The sequence below is a fragment of the Myiozetetes cayanensis genome, unplaced genomic scaffold (assembly GCF_022539395.1).
Source record: "Myiozetetes cayanensis isolate MyiCay16 unplaced genomic scaffold, myiCay2020 scf18, whole genome shotgun sequence".
Taxonomy (NCBI): Eukaryota; Metazoa; Chordata; class Aves; order Passeriformes; family Tyrannidae; genus Myiozetetes; species Myiozetetes cayanensis.
Genome location: NW_026087389.1, coordinates 2797343 through 2806552, shown reverse-complemented (window position 1 = coordinate 2806552; position 9210 = coordinate 2797343). Strand labels below are relative to the sequence as shown.

General features: G+C 47.2%; 1 protein-coding gene across 7 annotated transcripts in view; it reads left to right on the top strand.

The window, feature by feature from the left end:
* The first annotated feature begins 843 nt into the window (after positions 1–843).
* CHL1 (cell adhesion molecule L1 like) overlaps positions 844–9210 on the top strand; it is a 128490-nt gene continuing 120123 nt past the window's right edge. For 5 of the 7 annotated variants that reach the window (XR_007628645.1, XM_050312701.1, XM_050312703.1 and 2 more), the window contains exon 1: positions 1125–1202. The gene's annotated coding sequence lies outside the window, so the exon portion shown is untranslated. Of the gene's footprint in view, positions 860–1107; positions 1203–9210 lie in introns of those variants that run through there. The other 2 variants (XM_050312698.1, XM_050312700.1) reach the window with 2 other exon arrangements.

Sequence of the window (9210 nt, the reverse complement as noted above, 5' to 3'; positions counted from 1 at the left end):
CTCATCGAATTAGGCAAAGCCCAGAGAAAAGCAAAACACCCAAAGGTCAGCGGCGAGACAGAATCGTCTGAGAAGTCCGAGGCCTCATGAAAATGATTATGTCTGACCTCCCCCACCTCTCTGCAAGGAGTGCTTAAGACAATGACTGGCAGATTTGTGACGGACTGTCTTCACCAATCACTTAAAAACGTAACCCGTTCCACGCAGGGGTCACAGTGGAGAACCCCACACAGGCACAGTCCGAGCGCTCAAGCGCGCACAGCGACCTGATCCGGTGTGGTGGTCGTGGAGAGCACACACAGCAAACGTTAGGAGGGGGTGTCAGCAAAAATAAAGGAGGAAAAGATGGATTTGTCAGAGGTTTGGATGTATGAAACGGCGGGTGTTGGGATGGTTGGTACCCGGGAGTTTACAGGGGGAGAGCTGTGGGGCAGGGAGGGCTGGAGTTTTCTGAATTTTCACCCTTTCCTCTGAAAAGCAACGACACTTCTGCACCCCAGAGAGGGCTAAGCCGGGGTTGGGGCCAGCCCCTTCCCTGGCAGCGCCTCTCCCCTCCTTGACCGGATTTTGGCGACCACCATGACGAGGCGAAAGCACCCGATGGTCCTGCCGGGGGCAGTGTCCCCCAGCTCTGCCATTCCTTCATCCTCCTCCCGTTGTGGTTCTGGGCTGGCCGGCACTCCGAGCCCCCCTCCCGCACCTGCCCTGGCCGCGGGACATCCCCTCGGGCGGGGGGCGGGCAGGGCTCCCTCTCCTCGCTGCTTCCCTCCGCGATTCCCGGTCCCTCCCTCCATCCGCAGGTGCCTCCCGGAGGAGCGGCGGGCGGAGGCTCCTCGGTGCCGGCTCTGGGATGGGGCAGGTGGGATCCGGAGCGGGGTCGGGGCGGGGGTGGGAGCTGCTCGACCCCCCAGGGGAGGCGGCAGCGCTTTGGGGAGCGCGGGGCTCGTTGCCATGGCTCCCTGTAAGCTCCGCCGGAGGAGACAGCGATGCCAGTCACGGAGGGTCCCTCTCCCTCCTCGTGGGTGTGGAGTGGGGCTGGGTTTGGGGTGGTTGGTGCTTGCGTTGGGTTTTTTCTCCCCCCTCTCCCTCCCTCCCTTTTTTTTTTTTTTTTTTTTTTCGGGGTGGAGCGATTAATTCGGAGCCGCCGGGACGGGGCTGCGGAGCCGCTGCTGCCGCGACCCTCCGCCCGCGCCGGGCTCAAGGTACCGGGGGGCACCGGGAGGGGGGTCCGGGGGTGCCCAGCCGAGGGGCTGCCCTGCAGCCACCTCCCCTCGTCCTGCCCGACCACAGAAACCCTCTGGAATCATTATTATCATGATTTTAAAACTGGGTTTCCTCCTGCCGGCACCGCACCTGGGCTGCGCCCAGCGGAGCAATGAGGAAGCGGAGCCGGGCTCAGCCCTGGCAAGTGCCCCGGGGGGTGGTCCCGAGATGTCCCGTGGGGGTCCCAGGATGCCGGTCCTTCCCTTTTCTCCTTCCCCACCGGGATGCTCGGGCTCCCCGCGCTCTGAGCGGGTCCTGCGGGCGGAGGAGCCGCTGCCTGGGGAAAGTTCGCGGGTGGGTGCGGGACCCGGGGGTGATGGAGGGGGTCGGAGGGGGCTCAGCTGATGGACAGTAGGTCACCCTCGTATCGGCTCAGTTACTTTCAAGTTTGCCAGCCCGGAGGTCCTGCCACTGTGGCAAACACTTGTTTCTTCTCTCCTAGTGATTTTGGCTCTGATTTTGTGTGGTTTTTCCCCCCTCAATATCTAAATAATCGCAAAAGTCCCTAGTTTTTTTATCCCGGGGAAGCGATGTGCTCGTGTTGCGCTGCAGGAGAGCTGTAGGAATCTTTAAACCTCGGTGTTGTGTGTTATTGATTTGTGTTGCACGGTCAGAGCATTGGTGGGCTCAGCTTGGTTTGGGTTTTCAGGATGCAAGAACGTTCTGCTTTCTGATAGTCAGACACAGTAAATGTACAAGGACTTTTCACCCATCACTTCTATAAATATGATGTAGTCATATTCTATGGTTAGGAGTGCTTTGCTTCTTATCTTGGGGCAGAAAGGGGCTAAGCCCTGGCATGTTGGATAATGCACAGGTATTCGACCATAACAGTTAGAAAGTAAGGAAATTCATCCTCAGCACCACCTCGGAGTAGTTTTGCTTGAAACATGTTTTGGAAAATTTCATCAGAGAGTTGACAGGTGGCATTTTTATTTTGTTGGCAAAGGTTCCTATGGTGTGACTGAGTTAAAAACGTGCTTTGTAGCTCCCCCAAATACCGTTCCATAAGTAATAAATAATGAATATTATGACTTTAGATGCAGCTCTGAGAGAAGGAGAGGCGGGAAAAAGTCTGCACTTTAAATGAGTATGTAATTTTTGGCCATTTGTGAGCACATGTGCAGTTTGCCTTGTTGGAAATGTGCATGTCATCCTTTGCCCACTGCTTCCCATGAACCCCTGCTTGGCTTTTCCTGATAGGAAGTATTGAAAAGCACAACTGCTGCTGTGTTCTTCTCTGTTGCTTAAAAATAATATATTTTCTTTGTGTTTCAAAAAAAAAATCAAACCAAGAAAATCCCACCTATCTCTTCCAGAGGGCAGTTAAAAAATTAGGAAATTCCTTTTAGCCAGTTTCTCGGGTCCTCACTTGGGCTGAGTATCTGCTGTTAGTGAAGTGTGGCTTGCAGAGGAACTACAAGACCAGATCATGTGACATTAAAATAAGATGCAAAAGATAAGATACCAAGATTTGCAGAAGGTATTGGAGTTTTCTCAGAAATATTGCCCAATGAATGTGAAATTATCATGAAATATCTTTAGAAAAAAACACCTGTCAGCAATCAAGAAGCTGAAGTTTTGCCATACACAGCTTCCAAAACGGTTTGTTTCTAAACATTTCCTGTTTGTTATTAGTTTTTATGGAAATAGGAATGAATTCTGAATATGAGGCTGAAATAAAGAGACTGTGCTTCAGCAATATGCCCTGATCACATTTAACTCGGTGTGAGTGAGGGTAATTATCATGGGCATTTGGTATTTGTTACTTCAGTAATTAGACTTAATGAATGGAAATATAACAGTCCACCTCTTTATCCCAAGAAAACTAACAGATAAGCCTTCTTTTAAATGAAAGATAACATTATTCACAACATGGATACGTACCTCAAGTGGCTTGGATTGTAGCCACCTTTTTTTGCCAATAAAAATGCACTTTCTCTCTTCTTTTTGGAAGGGGAAATGTAACAAAAAGGTATCTATTCATTACATAACACGATGTTGTGGACAGTTGCTTCCGTGACAAGAAAGGATCTGCTCCTTTCCCAGTGGGAGAGGACAGGGACTACTTTAAACACTACTAATTAGTTCAGTTTATCTTGCACGAGTTACAATGCTTGTAGTTAGTTAATTATAGCTTTTCCCATTAGCAGTATGTTAAGAATAATGAATTCACATATCACACAGATCAAAAGAACATCTACAAAGTTTATCTTAGAGGAAAGAAAGTGTTATTGTGTGTCAGGAAGTCCCCGTGGCTTTCCCAAGGCACAGATTTTGTTGGAATTCCTGAACTGGCGCTTCAGAGCCTGATGAATGACTTGAATTGATCACAAACAAGTGACACTGGAGCTCTTGGTTGCTTAGCAACCCACCAAGATGCCACAATTTCTTTTGGTATATTTGTCCAGTAAAGTAGAAATTCTGTTTTGTTAAAGATTGTGGGTTCTTGGCGAGCACAAAGCCCACCTTATAACAACCCTAAATCATGTGTAATGAAAATTAATGTCCAGTACAGAGCCTGGGGAGCAGCGTGGGGATGAGAACAGAGCAGGAATCTTGTAAACCATGTTTTGGCAGTGGTGTGTCCAGTGTTTTATAACAAGTTTCAATTGTTCTTTCTTGGTTAGACTTCTGTGCAGACCCCAAAATCATTAATGAAACAAGTAAGTCCTAACAAAAACATTCATCTACCAAGTGCTTTTTGAACAGTTCCCCTCAGGCTGTCTTGAGCTGTGAGATCCTGCAATTACACTCCATTATGAAATGCTACATGGAATGTGTTGTTTGATCACTGTCTGAATTACACCAGGATGGTCTGGCCCATCCTATGGCTGGAGAGCTCTGCTGGTTTGTCCTCAAGGAAGATGTTGGTTCCTTAACAGATCCGTTTTGTGTGGGGAAATAAATGATTTAGTACTCAAAGAGCAGAAAGAAAGAGCCATGGTATCATGGTTATGTACCCAAAGTGCCAGCACTGATTTGTGCCAGGCTGTGGCACCTTGTAGACAGTTCACACACACTGAATTATACTTTTGTCAGTGAACCCTTTATTGGTGTGTCTGTGTGTGCTGACACCTTGGTTCTGGTGAGAACCTTGGAGGGGAATCTTGCAGTTGTCCCATCCCACTTACTGTGTGTTTGTTTGCAGGGAGACCTCACAAACTGGATTAATTCTGGCTGAACCTAAGCCAGAATATCTCTGTCGGGAGTTTACTTTGTGCACTTCAGCTGCCTAATGGGCTTTTCATCCCTGGCCTCCGGAGTGGAGCTGAAGCAGAGCCTTTGCAATGTGTGTGGGTGGATCTGGGGTTCCCAGCACCGTTTTGCTCTACTTATCTACACACTTTTGAGCTCTGCTGCCTGCTAATATAGACATATCCCCTTCCTTCTGAGACTGGAAAGAAGCACACCAGGGCAGGGATGACTGCAGGCTGCCATGGCATTCATTTTATTTAGATAGCAGTTGGCATTCTGGAAGGTTTCTTCTCTCTTGATGAGAAAAAGGAATCCAGGTATTTCTCTTCTTTAAAGAGCTTGAGTATTGCATGACTTCCTGCATATTGGACTAGCAGAGGGTGTTGTAGCAGTCTGCTAAGACTACACTGACCCAATTCTCATCTCGTTTTCAGTATTTCTTGGCTAAGATCATAGTAGTTCATAAGGTGCATATTTGTAATTAATTCCCATTCTAGGCTCTGAGAAACTCAGGTAAAGATAAAGGTACATGTGAGCTTGTTTGACTTGGTGGTTTTGTTGTCATGGGGTTTTTTTCCTGTTGTTTCTATGTAACAAAGTCAGTGCCCGAAAGTCAAGGTTGCTTTAATTGGCTTTTTTATTTTTTTTCCAGCTACTCTCCTTGTATCTGTTTTATGTATAGACTTCTCTAAGTTCATTTGCATACCCAAATGCTGATTAGCACTTGCCATTGCAGTGATTGCCTCTGCACTGTAAAAAGATGAAGGTACATGGTAATATTTGGTGTCTTGGGTTTCTCCTCTCGGTGTCTCCAGACACCTCATATGAAGCACATAGAGTGCAGGCCGTGGTGCCGTGTTATTTTCTGGGGCTTCAGCATTCCCTAGCAGATGTTCCCTCCTTCCTTCATTGCACCTGAATGTATAAAACTCAAAAAAAAAAAAAACAAACCAAAAAACAGGTGGAAAACAGTTTATCATTAAAACTACTGTTTGTTGTTACAGCTGATCTCGTGTTTGTTGTTTTGAGTGTGATCTCCAGGTGCAGATCCTGTTCCTAGTAAGGACAAGAATTATGTTGCTTTCTTCATTAGGGGTTTTAAGTCTTCATCTTTTCTTTTGACCCCCTCTAGCCCTCCCTTTTCTCCAATTATAAAGAAAATTGCTGATTTCAGGTGGTTTTCTCCTGTTGTTTGTTTTATCCCTCTTGTTGTTTGTCAGCATCAAGACGGAATTAAATCAGAGGTGTGGTGAGGATCTGACTGAGTTAGGGAGGGCAAAGGGGAGATTGGGAAGGACAGGGATGAGGCTGCTTGGATTCATCCATGTCTTTGCTCCTGTTCTCTGGCATGGAAGAAATAAAACCTGGATCCAGTTCTGAGCAGCTGGAGGGGAAGGAGCCAACAGTCAAGCCTGGGCAGGGTTGTTTCTGTGGGAGTGCAGCTTTCGAGGATATTTTTAACAGATGGTTCCCAGCCTGGCTGTGAGAGCTGGTGTGTCAGCCAGGCTGAGCTGCCTCGGGGACAGCCCCATGCCAGGCTCTCACAGGTCACCTCCAAAAAACACCTCCTGTGGCAGAAACGGAGCTTCTTGTGGTGTCCATGTTTCATCCCCCTGTGTTGCACTCAGGGAGGTGGGGAAAGGTGACCCCTGTGTACCTGCCATGATTTTTATCCTCAGTACAGCACCAGGTGCCCTTTGCACTGCTCTGTCAGTGCTCTTGGTCCTTAGCCTGGACCCCACCTTGCTGCTGGTGTCACCTGCCTGCTGATGCTCCTGCCACCTCCTCCTCCTCATGGGACCATCAGAGGCAGCACCTTTGTGCATTCCTTTTTTGGGAGGTGGACAGAGCTGTAATTAAAGGTGGGAAGGGTGCATGTGAAGGGGGGTCTGATTACTGGGGACTCTCAGTGCCCTCCTGAATAGAAAGTTTAACTACAAACAAGCCAAGTAGTGAAAGCACAAGGCTCCAGTTCTGAAGAAATCCAGGCACCTCAGTGAGCCCCAGTCCCCTGTCCTCTCAATATAGCTTAGTCAGGTGACTCCAGTGCTTTTAAAAATCTCATTTCAAGTGTCTCCATTTTTTGGGAGGCCCTAGGGATGACTCTGCAAGGCTGGCAGTCTCTATTCAGGCCAAAATTAATTGGTTAGGCAGCAATCCACTAAGAGGAGGAGGAGGGGGGGAAAAAACCAGCAAGCAGAATTGGGCCCATCCACCTCTCAGTCTGTGTCTCCTTTGGTGACTTTTGGAGTGTGACACAGGCAATTCCCTGTCAGCCTTTCCCGCTGGCTGACACAGAAGAGGTGGCTTTGAATGCTGCCTGCTGTGCTTGTATGGCACTTGAAAGGAGAGAGGGCTGCCTTTAAGGACTGTATTCCCACAGCTTTAGAGAATATTTGAAAAATGCATCTCTCGGTTCCTGTCACGTGTATTTTACAGTATTAAACCCGATGGAAACCTGGAACAATGTCTCAGTAAAAAATGGCTGGTGCCAGTGCTGTATCCCCAGTGCTTGAAATAAAATTAGTCTTGATGAAAGATTGCTCTGCTTATAGGGAAAGTAAAATTATTATTCCAAGGCAGACTCTTTTTCTGTTAGAAAATACCACAACAATGCTTTCAGCAACAGGAGTGATTAACTCAATGGCTTTTTATTTTATTTTATTATTAGGCATGCTCACAAAATACACCATTATTTTTGCAGTTTATTGAAATCAGAGAATTAATAATGAAAGATTTTCTGCAGATTTGGAAGCATCTACCTTTTTTCCCTCCCAAAAAAAGATCACATAGTCCAGTGTGATCTGTCTGTCTCATCCCAAAAATCCTCCCCTCTGTGGTACTGGGGTAGTTTGTGGTGGTTGACCCAGGTCTGTGTGGCTGTTTGCATCTATGCTTGCTTGCCTAATGTTGTTGGTTTTACTTCTTGGTAGGCAAAATACTCCTAACCACAACCTGTTTGTTGATTTCAGTGAAAGTATTACCTCAAATCTGGGTTATTACTCAAGGCTTGTACTGGATAAGGGTCCTGTGCTTTATTTTTCACAGGTTATTCTTTCATGTTACTCCACCGATGACTTTGCTCTTGTAAAATTTCCCTGAGGGAATAGGTTTTAGGGGATTTCTGTTTTGACCTGCTGTAAGTCAGAGAACGCCCTGTCTGATCCTTTTTGTTCGTTCAGTTGTGCAGGAACAAACTGTAATCAGTGCTTACTTTGAGTTCTGCTGAGGCATCGCTCAAACTGTACTTATTTTGGTCATTAAAATCCAAATTCCTTTGTGACAAAGTATTCCTTTGGTTCCATTTGAGCAGAAGTAAATAACACAGGACTGAGCTATCTGCAAGTACTAATGGGAGCTTTTATTTAATACATTTTTAGGAAAGCCTGATAAACTGTGGTGACTTTCAGGCCGAGTACTGCACAGAAAACCACTGGTGAAGTCATGGCGCCACAGAAATGGATGGTCAAACTCCCCCTGACCTCATCAGAGTCAGGTTTTTGTCCCAGGAGTGATGAAAATCTAATTTACAACCTAACCAGTTTGAGAAGTAGGCGTAATGGCTCAGGTCCTTGACTGATATAAATGACTGTGGTTCAGCTGAGGATGATTGAGTTACATTGACTTCAGCCATCTGGGCTTCTGCAGGATCGTGTCCACAGACACCCCTGTTGGGAGCTTTGTAACGGGGTCTCCTCTCAAGTGGCTTATCCTTGTCTCCTATTTTGACTGGAAAACCAACAGCCAGGGAACAGCAATGAATATTGCAGTTTTCTGAGCCATACAAGCGACAACTGTGGTGTGTAAGCCAGAGAGTAACAGTGATTAAAGGTCTGTCCCAGCTGCACAAAGCTGAGCTATACCTGCTTCATTAAATTTACAGGGTCCCACTGAAATCCCTGGTAATTGCTCAGGTTTTACCACCTGCATGACAAATGCACCTTTCTGTTATTGACTGCGTGAGGTTTGACTTAGGCTTGCACCTAAATCTGGGATTTTGATTATCTCTGCTGAGCCTGTGGAATTGCAGCATCCCTGCTGTCTGCGTGCAGCACTCGCTCAGCCTGGGATTTCACCACCCTGGTTTTCAGCTAATACCTGTCCAGACAGGTGCCCACCTGCTGGGAAATGCTGGGACTCACCTTTTCAGCTTCACGTTATTTCCCAGGGAATTGCTGAAAATGGAGAGCTGTTTGAGTTGTACTACAGAACAGAGCTTTGTTAAAGGGGAAGTGCAGCGTGTGTGGTGGCACCAGAAAGTAATCACAGGGTGGTTTGGATTGGAAGGGACATTAAAGGTTATCCAGTTCCACCCCCTGCTGTGAGCAGGGACACTTTCCACTAGCCCAGGTTGCTCCAAGCACTGCCCAGCCTGGTTTTGGACACTTCCAGGGATGGGGCAGCCACAGCTTCTCTGGACAACCTGTGCCAGGGCATCCCCACCTTCACAGGGAAGGATTTCTTCCATGTATCCAATCTAAACCTACTCTGTTTGAATCCACTCCCCCTTGTCCTGTCACTACATGCCCTTGTAAACAGTCTCTCTCCATCTTTCTTGTAATACAGCTTGTTTGGTAGTGCAGCCCCTAAAGGAAAGGGAGTTTCTCCCCTTTACTTCCCCGTGTGCAGGATCCTGCCTTTTGGAGCATTGTACCTAATTATCCTGCCAGTGCAGCAGATTTTCACTGTCAGCCATTCCCCCTGTCAGACATCACTGTGCACTGAAACCTCACAGAATTCCAGCTGCAT